Source organism: Falco cherrug, chromosome 6, assembly GCF_023634085.1.
Source record: "Falco cherrug isolate bFalChe1 chromosome 6, bFalChe1.pri, whole genome shotgun sequence".
NCBI lineage: Eukaryota > Metazoa > Chordata > Aves > Falconiformes > Falconidae > Falco > Falco cherrug.
Window position 1 is genome coordinate 85,148,171 of NC_073702.1, and position 17,221 is coordinate 85,165,391.

At 42.7% G+C, this 17,221-nt stretch overlaps 2 long non-coding RNA genes across 2 annotated transcripts in view; both read left to right on the forward strand.

Annotated features, from left to right (window-relative positions):
* The window catches only part of LOC129736371 (uncharacterized), a 57,729-nt gene extending 54,357 nt beyond the window's left edge, over nt 1–3,372 (forward strand). Inside the window, exon 9 of the long non-coding RNA XR_008732869.1 lies at nt 3,304–3,372. This is a non-coding gene — a long non-coding RNA (uncharacterized LOC129736371). The remainder of the gene's footprint in view (nt 1–3,303) is intronic.
* A 633-nt stretch (nt 3,373–4,005) lies between these two features.
* Nucleotides 4,006–17,221, forward strand: part of LOC129736420 (uncharacterized) — a 28,049-nt gene continuing 14,833 nt past the window's right edge. The window contains exons 1-2 of the long non-coding RNA XR_008732996.1: nt 4,006–4,287; nt 13,113–13,276. This is a non-coding gene — a long non-coding RNA (uncharacterized LOC129736420). The remainder of the gene's footprint in view (nt 4,288–13,112; nt 13,277–17,221) is intronic.

The window sequence follows — 17,221 nt, forward strand, 5'->3', positions numbered from 1 at the left end:
GCCTTGAAATATTTCACAAAAAGATATAGTATATTTTCATGAATGCTGAGAGCACGCCGATCATGTTCCCATTCAGGGACAACAAAAGCAGACCTTCCTCAGAGATCATGGGAAGGTGGGGTGATGCTGGTTTAACATTTAGTTGACAGAATTGGAAGTTTAGTGCTACAGGCTGACCAAGAGAGAACAGACAGATCTAGGAGAAATACTAGTTTATTAACGATTACTAATTTATCTGCAGAATAAGAACAGACATCTTCCCCTTTATCAAAGAGGTAGTGTGAAATAGCCTTGAACTGCCAAGGTTCCACGTACCAAGAACATCAGCTTTGAGAAACAAGCACAGAATGGGGCAGACTGACAGGCCAAGAGGACGCTATAAAACTACTTCCAGTGGTATATCCTGGAATTCTGAAATGGTCTGCCCGGATTTGTGCACTGTATGCTTCCATACAGTATTGTTGCTCTTAGAGAATTTCTGTTGGCTTAAATTGATGTTGGATGCAGTTAAGTTTCCTCCACTTTTAAAGGGACACAAGTTTGGGACTTTTCCACATTATGTTATATAACAATACTTATTCGAGCCTTAAAGCAAATGTGAAGATCTCTGTCACCAGGCATGTGTAACATATTACTAGCAGCAAATAATCTGGGGCAGCAGCCAAGTAAGAAACAAACTCAGAATCATGCATTAGCAACTGCCTACTTTACAACCCAGGCATTCAAGCAAAATAATTTATTTTTAGTGAGTATCCCTGACTCAGTGCTTTTGGAAGTCTTTTGTAGGTAGATGGTTATTAGTTGAAATTTATTTCAATTGCAGATTGAGACTGTCTGGTCAGATGGCCAGCTGTCCCCAAGAGAGAAGAGCTCTGACTCCATTCTCTGCTGTTATTTTCCTACTGAGGTGGTCCTCACAGCCTCCACACGGGCAAACTCCCACCGAAGGAGGGCTGTTCCTCTGTCTGTTCATGGTACACTCTCTTAGGCAACTGCCCGTATGTCAGATTTTAATGATATCACATTTAAAGACTTATGTTAGAAAGATTGTTGCCAATTTCTTCATTGTGCCACAAGATATGAATATTGGAGGCAAAGCTTTTGATGAGGAATAAACTAGCAGGCTTAGGTTTTTATTATACTGGGATTTTGTTAGCCACAATAAAAATAAGAAGGAAGGTTTAGCTTTGTAAAATTCCTGCCACTTAAACATCAACTTTCTGAAATTATAATATAACACATAATAAGCTATAGTGTCACTTAATGCAATAAGTAATCCAGAGGCATCTATGTAAAGACTTCTGGTGAGTGGTCTTTAAACAACAAACAGCTGTAAGTACTGGGGGCCTGTTTCTCTGTATGTACCAGGTGATGCTTCTCCCACAAGTGTGGAAGCCTGCTAACTCCATCACTTTTCCACTAGTGAAGAGAACACAGTCAGGCCGTAAGAAGGGACCCACTCAATAGAAAAAGTTCTGAGAGAAGAAATGACCAGTGTTTTCAAAATACTAAATGCAAAACTAATGACTGAGATGATTTTTTAAAATTCAATGAACAGAAGCACAGTACAAAGCACAACAAACAACCACTCCCACAAATACTGATTTGAAGTTTTGTAACTTAAGAGCAGTGAGAACCATTTTTCACTTCTGCTGCTTGCGTTTATGTATTGCTTCCACTGACATTTCTCATTCTTCAAGGATTTTGAAAGCTTGTTTACATTCCTTTTTCATCTTGATGTTTCTTTTACAACTGGTGTATCTGCAGATAAGGCTTGTCACTAAACAGAAAGTAAAGTTTTGCTCTGGGAAAATTCATCTGGGACATCTTAAATGCACAGGATTTTTTCAGTGCTGTTCCCAAAAGAAGGTCTGGCAGGATGTGTGGCGTTCTTTAGACTCTCACACTGAATGCATAGAATAACTCTTCCCCCCTTTTCCATGGTCTGTGCAGTGTTGCATCTCTGGTTTGAATGTACTTATTCTTCTCCTTTGAGATTGCTCCAGTTACTGTTCTTCTCTTTGGCAAAACTGGCTGAAGTGGCAGTTTGCTGTTAAACAAAAAGGATCCAGTGTGTGACAATTAATGCCTACACCCTCAGCCAACTATCACTTAATCCATAATTTATTTGCTTTCCAAAAAGAATCATCTAGGTTGGACAGTGTAGGAGAAAAACAAAAATGTGCTTTACACTGAGACTTTGTTGTTCCTGTCCACAAGGAGATTCTGGTGCTGTTCACGCAATGGCCTCACATTGGCCAGGTAGGCAAATATATTACAGCAAATAGTACTGAGATCATAAAAAGAACCCATCATGTTCAATATCAATATAAACACGAGCTCATCACATTACTGAATTGGAGATTTTAAGATAAGCTCCAAAATTAGTGTCTTTGTCAAATGAGTAGATTAAATAAATATTACTTAAAACAGGTCTGGGCTTGACTACTTTCACATCTAGGGAAAATGTGAATATATATAGTAGTTTCATTTCTTACCCCCACTTCAATTGTGATGACTCTGCGTGCTGTTGAAAGGGACACAACTGTATATATACAGAGATATATAGAAATTCTGATGTGCCATTATATTTATCTAGGATGCCATAAATTAAATGTGTGTTATTTCAGAGCATTTAGACATATTTTTTTAAACAGTTATCAGAAATAATTTTAAACATACATATTAAAAAGATGCACTTCATTAGGGCATGGTGCAACTAGAGAGATGTGAACTATAGATGAAAAGAGCAGAGATCTCCCTCTCCCTGAATGAAGAACTGCTTTCCCGTTTGAAATCTTACTTACTATGGTAAAAACTACCTTTAGTGAGATCCGCTATTCTTGCCAGAGGATTTAGTTAAAACCTGCAGAAAATAACAGAATGTAATGGAGCAAATGTAGACTGCAAAGAGAGTCAGTTTCCAGACTCCACCAATAGCCCCAACATAAAAAATACCAGCATAAGTGATTCTTTATAAACATCACAAGCTTCTCAAATAGAAAATGTTTTATGATGGGGGCTTAAACACTTAAAACTTATGAAAAGTGTGCTAATGATGCATAATGAACACTTCAAGGTGATGCATACTTTACATTCCTTTATGGACAGTTAAGTACCTTTGGCATGTTTCCCCATTCCTTTGTCCTGCTGGTTAACTTCCATTTAAGTGCAGATGGCTCTGTAAGTTCAGGGAGACTTACCCTGTTCAGACAGACTCTTACATCTCTAACAATACCAAATTTCTTTCTTAGTTCTTTGTCTTCTTCCTGACGTGCATCTTTCTCTTTTCTTTTCTGCAAGCCTTCTTTGGATGGGAATGCAATCTTGCTGAGGAGCTGAAATAAGAAAGAGTAGAACTTGACCATCTGATGGATAGCCATTTTCCTCCCACACCAGATTAATTTCACAGCTTGTTTCTACTTTCTCCTCTACTTCAGCGATGTGGCTTTGCAAGGAGAATTTAATTAAGGAGGGACCTTGCAAGCAGCCCTTCTCTTTTCTTTCACTGTTACTTTAAAATTTGATCATGATGGCACTCATCAGCTGTTTTCAGAACCCCCACCTCCTCACCTGGGAAATATCTCACCATTGTAATAAACCCAGTTCTGCTATTTTCTAAATAGAAACAGGCTGCTCCCATTAAGTGCAGTGCTTTTGTCCTTTTCAAAGACTCAAAGAATCTTCATATATCACAAGATGGATTTTTTTCTCAGCATTATTTAATTATATTTTCCTTTTAAATGGTAAAGTCTTAAAGACCTGCAAGCCTTATTTTGATTTACTCTACAGTGATTGTGTCCACTGGAGTTGTGTTTGGCCTCTCCACAAAAGTGAAATCAAAACTGGGTTACTCATCTTTCACAGCACTTGTCCTGTTATAAATAGGCTGAAGAAGGCACCTTGCCTTCAGCTATATCTAAGAGGAAAGTAATTTACTATCCATACATAGGCACTCAACTAATCATCAGAGGTTACTACCTGTTGTCTTTTCCCAGTTGAAGGGGAGCATTGCTTGGGCTGAGAGATGGTAGTCACCCCGTCTGAAGAGAAATGTGTTCCATGTGAAGTTTTACCTTGGTGTGGAAGGGGAGCAAAGGTTGTAAGACATTTGATGTTCTCTTTTACAACATACTGTCTTGAAAGCAGCGGATGTAGAACTTTGGTCGTTACGTCATGCATAGCACTACATGTAATGAGCCAAACCGTGGTCTTCCTAAGCAACATATCATGGCCATGTATTTCCATTTTTTGTGACAGAGCTTCACGCCTCCTTACATACAGAAGGTAGGCTTGCCTATTATATATCACTACCGCGTTTTCCTTAAAGAGAGAAATTTCCAGTTGCTCTCCAATAGGACTGACAGATGAAAATGATAACATATTCTTGTAATCCTCCCTCTTGATATTGGTCAGTGATTTTAAAATTCCTGAAACAACACTGTTAGATGACTTTACAACAAGAGGATATGTTCGTGCTATCTCTAGCTTTTCTTGTGCAAGCTGTTTCACTGGGGTTATTTGGGAACACTTCATATCTTCAGTTACTACACCAGGCCTAGAACAGTGTCTTGTTAAGTTTGGGCTGGTTAGTACTGAAGACTTTGGAAAATTGTCCCAAAAGGGGCTGGAAGCCTCTTCCACCTTGAGTACTGGCCATACATAAGTTACAGTTGGTAGTTCTGTAGCTTGCCTTACTTCAGAGACATTTTTAGCTCTGTCTGACATTATTTGCTGCATCTTATGTGGGAAAGAAGAAAGTGGTATTGATGTGATTTTGGCTTGAGGTGGTATCTCTAGATCATGTTTTAAAATCTGTGCTTGAGGTTCTTCAGTAGCCTTAAGAAGTTCAGAGATTCCTGAAACTGATGCTGTGTCTTCCTGGTCAGCATGAGTTAGCGAGAGGCGTGTTTGCAGAGAGTGCTTTTCAACTAAGCTTTCATTACTCCAAGCATTAGAAACTGTTGAGAACTTTCCTCTCTCAGCAGAGGTCGCACAACCATTTTCTAGCATGTCAAAACTTCTGGTAGAAAAATCTTCTTCGCTCTTCAGTTCCTGATACTCTAGCATCACAGCAGGTGTAGTACTGGCTTCTGTCTTCAGAAAAAGCATTACGGTTTGACTTAACGTGTTCTGTTTAGACAGGTAAGTACTATGATCAGGCAGCTGTAAACATGGGCAAGGCTTCCAGAGGAAAGACAATGCAGAAGGAGTTTCAGTAGGTCTTATCTATCTTGATCTCTTTCCTGGTGGGCTTCATTTATGCAGCCTGACACACTTAAAATAAAAGTTGATACAAATGAAAATGTGATTATATATTTGTAAATGCACAGAAAGTGATCTTTTTCTAGTTAACTCAAAAAAAATAAAACCTATGAATATATTTGTGATTTAAGTATTAACAAAAGCTTATCTAGCCAGTTGGATTTTTCTGCAATAATAATTTGTTGTGAGATACTTCCAGTCTTGAATTAAATTGGCAGTGAGTTTCTGCCCACTTCAGTAGGAATTTGCCCAATAGTGCAAACTGCTGGTGGACAGGATCTATTTTGTTTAGATGCAGTGTCCTCTCACGTAAGAAGATGTAATCTTAGATACAATGCCATTAAAATCAATGCAGATTTCTAATAAAAAATGGGCTTGATCAAAGACCCTTATAATAAATTTTGTACTTTGCTTGCAGAATTACTTGACTTCAGCAATCACTCCTAGATTTAACTATTCTCAGCTGGAGTAGAATCAAACCCAGTAGCTTTGTCATGGCTTTTAATAACGATGTTCAAAATACCCATTTCAGTATCTTACCTAATACATATCAAGACCTTCCAAACAAAGTGTCATTGTGAAATGCTAACAACTATAAGTACACAGCTGAATTTACAGAAGGAAACGGGAAATTTAAACTTGTATCATGAGGAAGGCAAAGGCTCTGAAACGGATTAAAACCAAATTAATTTTGAATTAACGGATCCTATTTCAATGGTTATGTTCTCCTACTTACCTTAGCACTACAGACTTGATTTTGTAGTCACATTACTTGCATGTCAATCACACAACTCTAAAGTGTTTCTTAGCCCTCCTAAATATCAAAACCCACAGTGAATTCTTGTCTCCATAACTGAAGATTTAAGTTCTACTACTTAACTTACAAAAAGAAATGTAATAAAGGCAAGTTCAGTGAGCCTCTGTTTAGGATCATGTAAATTAACCTTCCTGAGTCCTTTTAACTAGCACAAATGAATAAATTGAAAAACAAGATGACATTTCCTCCTCATCTAGGTTGCACCTCCTGCATTTATGATGCATGCATCTAGATGTAATCACATAATTCCAGCAGTCTAATCAAGATTAATTAGAAATAATTATATAAATTGTCAACAAATTATTTGAATAATTGATTGCACATATAGGATGAGTGAGACCTTCTGTAAAAGCAGAATGTAAATCCAGATTTTTCCTTTGCTTTCTCTCATGAATGGGGTTTTTTTGGCCTTTCACTTCTGGTTTTAGGGATTCTATCTACATCCAGCATTGCCATGTGATAAAGCTAGGACAGGGTTCCTGCCCCATAAAGTCTCTTACTGGCCTCTGCATTAGCCTTTGCACTCTTTTCATTAGGCCTTAGCACTGGACCATCAAATATTCAACTTCTGGTGCACAATCAAAAGAATGGTTCTTCCAGAGTGATTGCTGAGTAATAAGGATTTTGCTATTATTTTTACAGCATTGGGAGAGTTTCCACAATATCCTTAAACAAAATCAAAAAAAGAATCCCAAGGATATGAATTGTTGACACATATCTCAAAAAATGGAAAGCCTCAGAAATCCAGAGAGCAATTAAACTGAAATAAAAAAGGGAAGAAGAAAAGCTTGTGGCTTTGAGGCAAAGAAATCCTGCTTAACTGTGAAACCACCTGAAAAAGAGACAAATACAGCTGCAGAAGAGAAAACTACTTGATTCTCAGAAGCCATAACTCTCTACTGTGAAGGCTCGGAATTGACTGATGTAGGAAAAGGGCTTATTGCCATAGTCTCAAATGTTGCTCTCTACAGTTCTATGTGCCATTTAAAGACATCCTAGCTAGCTGTCACTGCCAAACAAATTCCACTGAAAGCACAAAAAAGCAAACAAAATTTGCTTTACAAATCTGAACTGTTGTATTCACTGTTGTAGGCAAGCTCTGAGTTCACAGACTGTCGAGGTGACTCAGAGAAGTGCAACCTGCCCCATTCCTCTTGCACATACCCAAAAGCTTTGTGAGTATCAGCACTGTTAAAGCAGCTTAGTTTCTCCTGCCAGTAGACACAGACGAGCACACTTTGTGCCGCTACCACTGAATAGTGCAGAGGATGTATTTTTTGCTATGTCCATCATAGCGGTGCCAAGACCCCTTTACGGACTGCAACTCGGAGAGCAGGGAACGCAGCCTAGACCTCTGACAAATTTTCACTGTACTGATGGGCTAGACTTGGGGCCTGTGAGCTTGTTATCACTCCCTGGAATAATTATTTTGGCCTATAACCTGCTCCTGGCACCTTTAGTCCTGGGAATAATGAAGGAGCCGGTAGCAGGTCTAGTAAAATATCTGTTAGTGGCAGCACGCTCCCAGCCACCATCTTCCCAGGGCAATTCAGGAGCACTCCAGGACATGTGCGTAGGTACATGCAGCACACACTGCACATGAATTAACCCTGCTAGTCAGGCATGTCTGCAAGCATCCTTTTTTAAGTCATCTTGGGCACATTCATCTCCTCCTTTGCCTTCTGTTTCTTGTTTGGCTCAAAAATTTGGGCATCAGTTCTCTATGCTGCCCCTCAGAATTAAAAAAAGCAAAAGCTTTGGTTCTTGACTGTGGTGAATCCAAAATAAGACCATTCTAATGATCCCATGCATGACTGGGGACTGTGTTAATGCAAGTAATTAATAGTGTCTTCAGTCCTGACACTTTGCCACGCACAGCGACTAGTAGACGGACCTTATCTATCATCACTGGAAGAACCAAGGAGCCTCAATTCCAGCATTGTGTTGTCTGTAAATAGCAGCAATTCACACTGATAAAAGAGGTATTGTACCTTATAGTTCTGGTAACGCACATCTTACTGTACAGCACTGACTGCAGTTGTATAATTTTGTTAGTTCTTGAGTTTGAGAGAACCACTTCTGTCATGGATCTCAAGGTCCCCAATGCAATTTAAAAAAGAAAGATATATTCACATACCTTAAAATGTCCTTGTTCACGCACGCACACACAAATCTATAAAAAACCCCTTTCTTCTTCCACCTTAAAACAGACTGCAAAGCAGAGCCTCAGACTTAGAAAATAAGCAGCACAGATTCCCTTATTACTTCTAGTTTATGTAAACAAATCTTTTCCTTCTGAAGTGATCTTACAATCTAAATTTTATGATTGTGACTCACTGTTGCCCGGCTTCATCAGAGATGAAGACAGCAAAGAAAATTAAGTCTTAAAAGAACATACAAAAATACTAAAATTCAATTTTTCCCTTATTTTTTATAAAAATGTACATATGAATATTGCAGCCGTGGGAGGTTTTATGTTCTAATTAGCTTTTCACTTGTAAAACTTTGGTTTGGCACTGTAGTTTGGTTATGTTTCTCATACAGTAACAATTCAGGGGGAATTCCAAGGCTATCTCTGAAAAAAACTGGATTTCCTGATATACAGGCATGACAGCTGCTAGTGTGGCATAGACTATTTTTGCCTGGTCTTGATCTCACGTATATCCAAAGTGCTTTCAGCTGTTTTATCAGAAAGCTCTTAAAAGACAGCATCTGCTTGGTTAAGTATCCTTATTTTAACACTACTTCTACATGGAAGGGTCACACAGGTCTATGAAGTGTCTATAAAGTGGCATATGTTACAAAACACAGGTATGACACAGCTCACTAGATGTGCTATATGGTTTAACATACATAGTTCCTTCCCTTTTGCAATAGATAGTATCCACACAGGCTATTAAAAATGCTGTAGTGTTCAGGGAGAGAACAGTTTGGAGAGCTACTAAAATGGAAAAATATTTTGGTGTTAGTACAGTGTTGTAACAGTTCTCTTGCTTAGTTTCTCAAATTATGGGCAAACTGTTTGGGTGAAACGCTGTTTTCTGAGAAGCAAGTGTTAGTATACAACTTCTTGAAGGTTAGCAGCCTCTAAAGGGAGCGTGTTTTGCTGATGGCAATCCCTCCTCCAGGAACTGAACATGAATGCTGTATGTAAATCATAATGCAAAACACCCTGTGAGTCAAGGCCTGAACTGGCCTTCTGCTCTACCTCCGAAGGCTATGAGGACTCTCTTTCATGGTTTTTGTATCTCCCACAGCCCTGCTGCCCTCTTGTAGCTGAGGTTCCTCTCGCTGTCTCTTTAAGCAAGGCTATGACTCTGGCGCAGAAATTTGTATTATCTTCACAGCACAAGTGCATGTGGCAGAGAAGGGGGGACATCCAACATGATTTACTTACAGCTCAGTGGTGCTTGTGAATGTTTACAAGAGCTGAATAATCACCTCATCAAATGCACCGCTCTACTGCAGGCAGTTCACTGCCTTGCACCAGTCATGCTGGAGAAGACTAATCACATACAGCGTGTGCCAAAGGTCCTTCTAGCCCAGTCCCTGCATCTGACAGTGGCCAAAAGTGGAGCCCCAGCAATAATTTCAGAAGAAGTTATGCACACGGTGATACTTTCTTGAATACACCCCAGTCTCCAACAGCCAGAGACACAGGGCCTTCCTGAGCCAGTGATGATCTCTCAGTGGATTTTCTGCTAGCACCGTACCCTGCTGTGTACCACCACCCACGTCCACAGCAGCTTCTACCCCACAGCAGTGCCTGGCTGGGTCACGTACAGCTGCAAAACTTCCTCAAACCCACAGTTTGCAGACAAACTCCAGCCTTCCCAGTAAGGCTAGTGTGTGCTGGGCCAGGCTGGGAATTGTAGGAGGGGGTGCGGTTAGTTACCATTACATTTGGAGCGCAGGTGCCAAGTTAGAGGAGTATTGTGGACTGCTGTGACAACTGCTAAATGCAGAGAACCTTCCAGAACCAGAGGTCCATGAGTGCCAGTGCCAGACACCACTCACGGCCAGGCACACATGGGGCTGGGCTTTTCATGGGGTCTGTACCGTGGCACAAACACTTGCATCCTGGTAGCTGGGTCCATGCGGCCACCACAGGGTCACAGCAGAGGGGTACCCACCACCCTGGGCTGGCAGCTGCCCCTTGGCTCACTGGCCTAACACACCAGGTCCCTACCCTGTGTGCAGGAGGGGGTCCCCTGAGCCCCAGAGCCCCCCTCCGGCCTGCAGGAGGGGGTCCCCTGACCCCCAGGGCTCTCCTCCGGCCTGCAGGAGGGGTCCCTGAGCCCCAGAGCCCCCCTCCGGCCTGCAGGAGGGGGTCCCCTGACCCCCAGGGCTCTCCTCCGGCCTGCAGGAGGGGTCCCTGAGCCCCAGAGCCCCCCTCCGGCCTGCCCCGCTGCCCCGCCAGGCTGCAGCTCCCCTCAGGCCCAGGGCACCTCACCGCGCCCTTCAGAGGCCCTCGCCCCCCAGCCAGGCCCTCACCGGCTGCGGAGGGGAGACTGTACCTGGCCCAAACCTCCTTCTTGACCTTTCCTCAAAGCTGCTTTCCCACCACCACCAGGCAGTGTTCAGGAGACAGAGCAAAAGCAAACTTTCCCCACTGCAGCAGAGGCGAACACTGAGGCCTCCATCCCGGGCACGCCTGCGCTGCAGAGGGGTGGCCAGCAGCCAGCTGCCGCTCCAGCGGGTGCCAGCCCTTCTGCCCTGCTGAAGCCCTCGGGGCCATGGGCGCTGCTTGCCTGAGCCCCGGCTATTTCTCCTCAGCTGCCAGGCCCTGGGCAAGGAGTCACTGCCACGGAGGGGCTGTGACATAGGATGGCCACGCACCAGGGCCTCCCTTGAGGGCCGGCCAGGCACTGCCATGGGGCAACTCCCCCAACCCACCGAGGAGAGGGGTCTGTGCTCTCCGCCGCTTTACCACGCTGGGAACAGCACCTGAAAGCATTTGAGTGAGCAGCCAATTTAATGTGAAATACCTTAATCAGGTATTCACAGAAGCACAGAATCATTTGGGGCCTCTTGCAATCATCTTGTCCCACCCTGCTACAGCACAAGCAGTTGAGCAGTGGGTTGTGGCCTGGTTCACTCCCAGCACGATAGGCTTTGAAATAGTCTACAGCTTCATAAAATGCTAGAAATAAGCAAGCTGCTTTATTGTTCCCATCCAGTTAGTAGCTCCTCTTGGAAAACTGCTCAGAGCAGTCAGACATTTTATTTTACACTAATGAGTGAAATAAAGCTAGAGAAATATAAACCACAGATATAAAGTGGCTGGTGAGATGCATCATGAAGAAAACCACCTGGTGCTCCAAGTTTGAAAGTCTTAGCACCTTCACTGCATTTCTCCAGGAGTCATTAGGTTAAATTCCACCTGAAACTAATTTCCTGGGATCATTCGCCATCAGCTACCTCCTGCCAAGGAATTTTACTTTTGGTCAGAGGACATGTTTCATACCTGTCATGTGAGGTGAACATCTGCTGTCTCTGGCTGCCCACAGCTGTAAGGTTGCCAATGTTCAGTATTTGCTCTTAGTGTCTAAGGATGCCTGAGAAATCAAGGCCACTTCCTCCCAGTCAGGTAATGAAAAAGATAGTCCTTGCCCCAGTGAGCTTTTGAAGCAAAAACTTCAGAAAGATAATAAGGACTTTCTTCCCTGTTCCTGCTGACCTACAGAGTTTTACTGAAATGATATCCTGCTGTGATACAGGCAGGAGCAAGGAGCATAAAGCAACATACGTGGCTTTAGCACATATAACTGCTTCATTGTGGGCAACCCCAGGAATGACCGTGACCTTCAGTACCATTTCTGAGCATGACAGGACATTCAGCCTTGGCCACTGACGTGCCTATTAGTAGATGGGGGTGAGAAACAGAAGATGGAAAGGAAGGAATGGGCTGAAAGACAAGGTAAAGAACAAAGATGTGAACTGCTGACAAATTTGCTCTTCCCTCTCACCTCCTCTTTGCCACCAGCTTTTTTGTGTGAGCTGAGAGACAGTGAAAGTAAAGGAGAAGAAACACTCTGGCTGGCTGTGTTCTGCCCACCTACAGCTTTCAAAGGCTAAGAAGTATTTTAAGGAAGATGGGAGCTACAGTGCAGCCAATGGGGGAGAAAAGGATTCAGAGATGTTAACCCTAGCTAGTGGCATCTAACTGAGGACCAAAAGGGCAGTGGGTGTTCAGATTTTGTGTCTGGGTATGTGTGTGTAGGGAGGGAGGAATGTAATGTGGGGCAAAATTATCCGTACATAATCCCTTCTTTAAAAAAAAAAAAAAAAAAAGAGTAGCTTGGCTCTTCAGTGTACCAGAATTTCTGCTACCTCTCAGGTGGTGCATATTCCTTCAATTTAAGTAGAAACCTGGTACCCTTCCTCTGACATTGCCTCTTCTTATATCCTGTAAAGCTGAATTTTGCCTTTCGGTGCTACTCAAAGCTCAGTTCAGTCAGTCACAAATCAGAAAGGGAGACGTGGCAGAAGGATATTTGAAAGCCATTTTGCAATAACCCTTGGAAACACTACTTGCTACAATCTTGCTCATGGATCCTCTCTCCTCACTCACAGCACTTAGTACCTATCCCCTTGTAATCACTCATGATCTTATGTCTTTGCCAAAAAATTACTTTAAGAAGAAGGAAGAGCAAAGAAATGTCAGTTTTCTCTGATGAGTTCCTATGACTAGGTCCTTCTGGTAAGAGGGCTGCAAACCAGAAGGCTGTGTTCCTTACCAGCTCACAGCTTGGAGAGGGAGGAGAAGGTTCCAATAGCAACCCTCTATCTGCCTTTTTCACATTGATTTGTGAACTTGCTCATCAGTTAGGACACAGTTCAGTGGCAGAATATGTCACAGACACTGAGCAGATGTTAGACTTAATCTTGATTTTTATTTATTTTTTTTTTCTGTACAACCATTTTTAAAATTCCTAGGGAAAAATTACAATTTTGGTGGGTTCTGGACCAAGTCCTAGCATATCAAGCACTTGCTAATAATACACCCTTGTTTATTTATCTGTTTCAGATGCTGATCTGTGACACATAAGTACGATATACTGCACAGATTATGAAAAGAGGTGGCCTCCTTCAGCTTGTGATAAATCCTGGCTGGGAATGCTGCATAACCTCAAAACAGAAACACGAAAAATGGGAAAAGGCAAGCAACCCTCCACGCTGTACAGCTGAAGGGTAAGCCCTGATCCCTTGCAGCACCAGAACAAAGAACACCACACAGACATGATCGTGGGCCTGAAAGGAATCAAAGTCTGCAAAGGCCTCAGAAAATTCTGGGTTTTGTAGTGTTTCATATGAGCAACTAAATCCTGCCAGCATGCTGCAGAGCAGAGTGTAGACACTGGAGTGGATAAGCTCTGCTGGATGTGAGCTCTGCTGGATGCAGGGTCTCTGCACAGCTCGGTGTGTCAGCACATTCTTCCGTACCTCTGCTGTCAGGGTTTTTCCAGCACCTGAGCACCTGAGCTCCGTATTCCAGCCAAGAGCCGACACCGTCCCCGTTCTTGGGAAGCTGTAATTCGCGGTGCTTGCCAGCAGGTGGCACAAGAGACTTCACGGTCCGTCCATACTGCCGCGCATAAAATGGACTGCTTTCCTATAAAATGTCTGGCTAGCTTCTGCTTGGTCTGTGTCACCGTCAGCTGTCTGCTCCATAATGAACGAAGGCTCTCCACTTTTCTCACGGCACAGTAGTAATGCTTCTTTACACACACACCCCCGAATAATTACATACGGATCAGATTGGGTCTGGCTAGCAGAAGGTGCAAAGAAAAAGGTATTGAAGTGCCAGCTCTTTTGAAAGAAGTAATAGAGTCATGGAGGAACTCCTGCTCGTGTCAGAAAGAGTAATTATCAAAAGCCAGGATCTCATGCACAGAAAAGGCACCCCTCTAGCAACTAAAGAGGGAACAGTTAGTGACATATCGAATAAGGGCTCTTAAATGTATAAATGCATTAATACAGCTGTGCGTGCAACCTAGCAGGGTACCAAAGCAAAGCAGAGGCTGAAGAAGCTCTACCTAGTGAACCACAATTAACTTCATCTCAATCCTTCTATGCATCTTCCACAGTTGAACAGATTCATTACAGTCAAATATCTTCCTTTTTAAGTGGTTCTGTTTATTCCAGTCCTCTGCTGATGCCTGCTCCTCATTGATTTTACTTGGCTACAGTCACTAGGGAGCTAGTTGCTTCATGGTCAGCAGCTCTGTAATAAAGATGAGGGAATTACATGTCACACTGGCAGGTACTTGGGTCTGTGTATGGCCTCGAGCTATCGGGTCACAGGAGTTATCACCAGCTTTTCATAGTTAGCAAGTCCAGCTTCTTGTGCTTGGCCACAACAGTGCAGCATGATTAAGCAGCATACAAGAGCTTGGACTGGGCTAAGGACTGCTGTCGTAACCTTCGCTGTGGCTTCGGACACAGCAGGGCTTTGCTCCATCTGCATGATATGATTTCTAGTCTTAGGAACAAAGACGGCCATTCAGAAGTCCTGTAGACTAAGAAAAGCTGGAACAGCAGGGAACTAGAAAAGGGAGCGAAGCTGTGACAGTTCTGTGGGGCTGCTGGATCTGCACCCCCAGCTCTCATTACAAAGGTCGGGAAAGCCCCAGGGTCTGGGTCTGCTGCTCTGGATTATTTCTCACTGAGCTATAGACAACTGCACTCACATACTTGTGCTTAAACCTTTTATGTCTCACTGGCATCTGAATTCAGAGGTGTTTCAGCACTGAATTTACTCTTGCCTTAGTTGTCTGGCTCCTAGAAAAGACAGACCACAGCATACCAGGAGAGACAACAACTATTATCAGCCTGTTGTATCAGCAGTGCCAGTGCTGACATCTGGATTATTCTAGCCTCAGGGAGCACAGGGAGGTAAGGGATTTTGAAACAGTGCTAAGGGAAGGAATGAAGATAAAAGTCACATAAAGCTTTTGTCTCTTTCTTTGTTTCTCCATACTTGTTTGTATGGAGATATACATACAAAGAAAATAACTCTTTGTTATTATCTTTGTTTCTTCATACTTGCACCCAGCTGAAATTTAATGACTGTATGCAAGGCTTGGAAAAACCACAGAAGCAAGAAGGTAAGGTTGTGCCCAAGCATAGAGAAGTCTGAGACTCCCCTCTGAACTTGTAGAGCTGAGGGAACATCAACTGGCACCAGGGTAATGTTTCATGGTAATATAATGCAATCTGCTGGGACTTGCTATTAGCAGATGAGGTAGTTCAAACAAACTTGGGATAAATGAGTCCAACAGGGCTAGAAAACACACGCTGCCTCAGAGCCATGTTAGCACAGCCTTAATGCGATCACATTTTCAGTTGGCAACAATGTATGATTTATTAGAAGGAGTTTTTAAAGATTTTTCATTCCTTACTGCCTAATCCATTGCCACGGAGTATGACAGTGTATATACATCCTATGCTATGTTCAGACTGGCTATTCCTGTTGCAAGCTTTTCCCCTTGGAGTGAAAAAACAAAGATGTGTCATGATGAAATGATAGGCAATGGAACTTGCACGGTGATGCTGCATGAAGTACCAAATGTTGCCTAACAACTTGCTTCCCCGAGGACTAACAGAAGCAAAAATAGAGACCACAGCACCTGCATTCAACTATGTTTCTGGAATAAAACAGCTGCCTGTTGCATAGGGACATGAATGGGCACATGGCTTTGTCACTGCTGGTGCGGTCCCAGAACAGGGACACTGAGACATGGCTTTAGGTCCTCCGCACTCCTACTGGTGCGGGGAAGTGCAGCACAGGCTCTTCAGACCTGGCTGTCTACCTTGTCAGAGCACCTGACACGCTCAAAAGAGGGGTGAGGATAGATTTGCCCATGAAATTGATGTTCTGACTAGCAAGGCAGATTTCCTACTCACCGTGACTCCCTGGGGAGGCATAGTTGTAGACAACATGGATGCCTGGGGTTCTGGGGGTTTCTTGAGTGTCCAACTGTTTCAGGTAGGCTGACTGATTTATACCAGTGTGCGGCTTGCTTCTGAGGCTTGGTTTGTGCCCCATTCCTTATGTGCGGTACTTACACAGTGATGCATGGGCTGGAAATCTCTCTGCAATGGGCACATTATGCTGGAACCTGTTTGATAAAAGCACTTTGGAAAAACGAGCTTTACTTGTCTCACCGGCCTCTTTCCTCTTTTGAATGCATGTGTGTCGGCTGAAGACTTAAATTCTGCTTCATGTGTCGAGGTAGCAGGCACCTTTGCAAATACACATCTGAGTCTTACTTATCTCTTTTTGGTACCTGCTGTAGTGGGGTATACAAATCTGACTTGAAATGGTAATGGACACGCTGAGATAAATGTTTTTTGACAATGGTCCTTGTGAAAGAAATTGTCTTGTTCTGAATATCTATGTGATATATTCTTTTTCCTATTTTGGAATATTCTTTCACATTGGTGTGCCCCATGAGATTCATATCAGCGGTGACCTGAGTGATGCCGAGTGCCTCAGAGGCATTAACTTGATTGCGAGAGGGTGACTGAATGGTCTAATATGCCCTGTAGAGGTTTCAGCCTCTTTCAAAAATAGGGTTTTGAATCCTCTTCCTGCCATGTGATGCCTATCATATTGGGCTATAACAGTATGTGCTAGAAAGAAATTGTTTCAGTCCTGTAATGGCATTAACATTGAATGTGAAGATGACTGTTCTCTAAAAAGAAACTCAGGATGACTGTGCATCTTCCTTGTTTTGAAATATCTTCCTAGCCTGCAAATCCCACGGGAAGCACACATTTTAGTGACATGCTGAATGCTTCTGGTTGATTAGATTTATCGTTTCAGGATGGCTAATAGAATAGGTTGCTTAATGACAACCTCATTGAGGTTGAAATCATGAAGACAGAAAATACTCCTATAGCATCTTGTCTGGACCATCTACATTTCTGTGGCGTGGTTACAGTGTCCCTACAGGTGTGCATTTGAATTCCTTCATCCTCACCAATGTTAAATTAAGAGACTCGCTAAATTTATTTATGGAGATCTGGTGTTGAACTGATCCAAAATACTGTTTAACCCATAAAAGCATTCAGTGATAGAATATTATTGGAGGCATGACTACATCTGGCTCACGAGTGAAGACTTAAGGTACT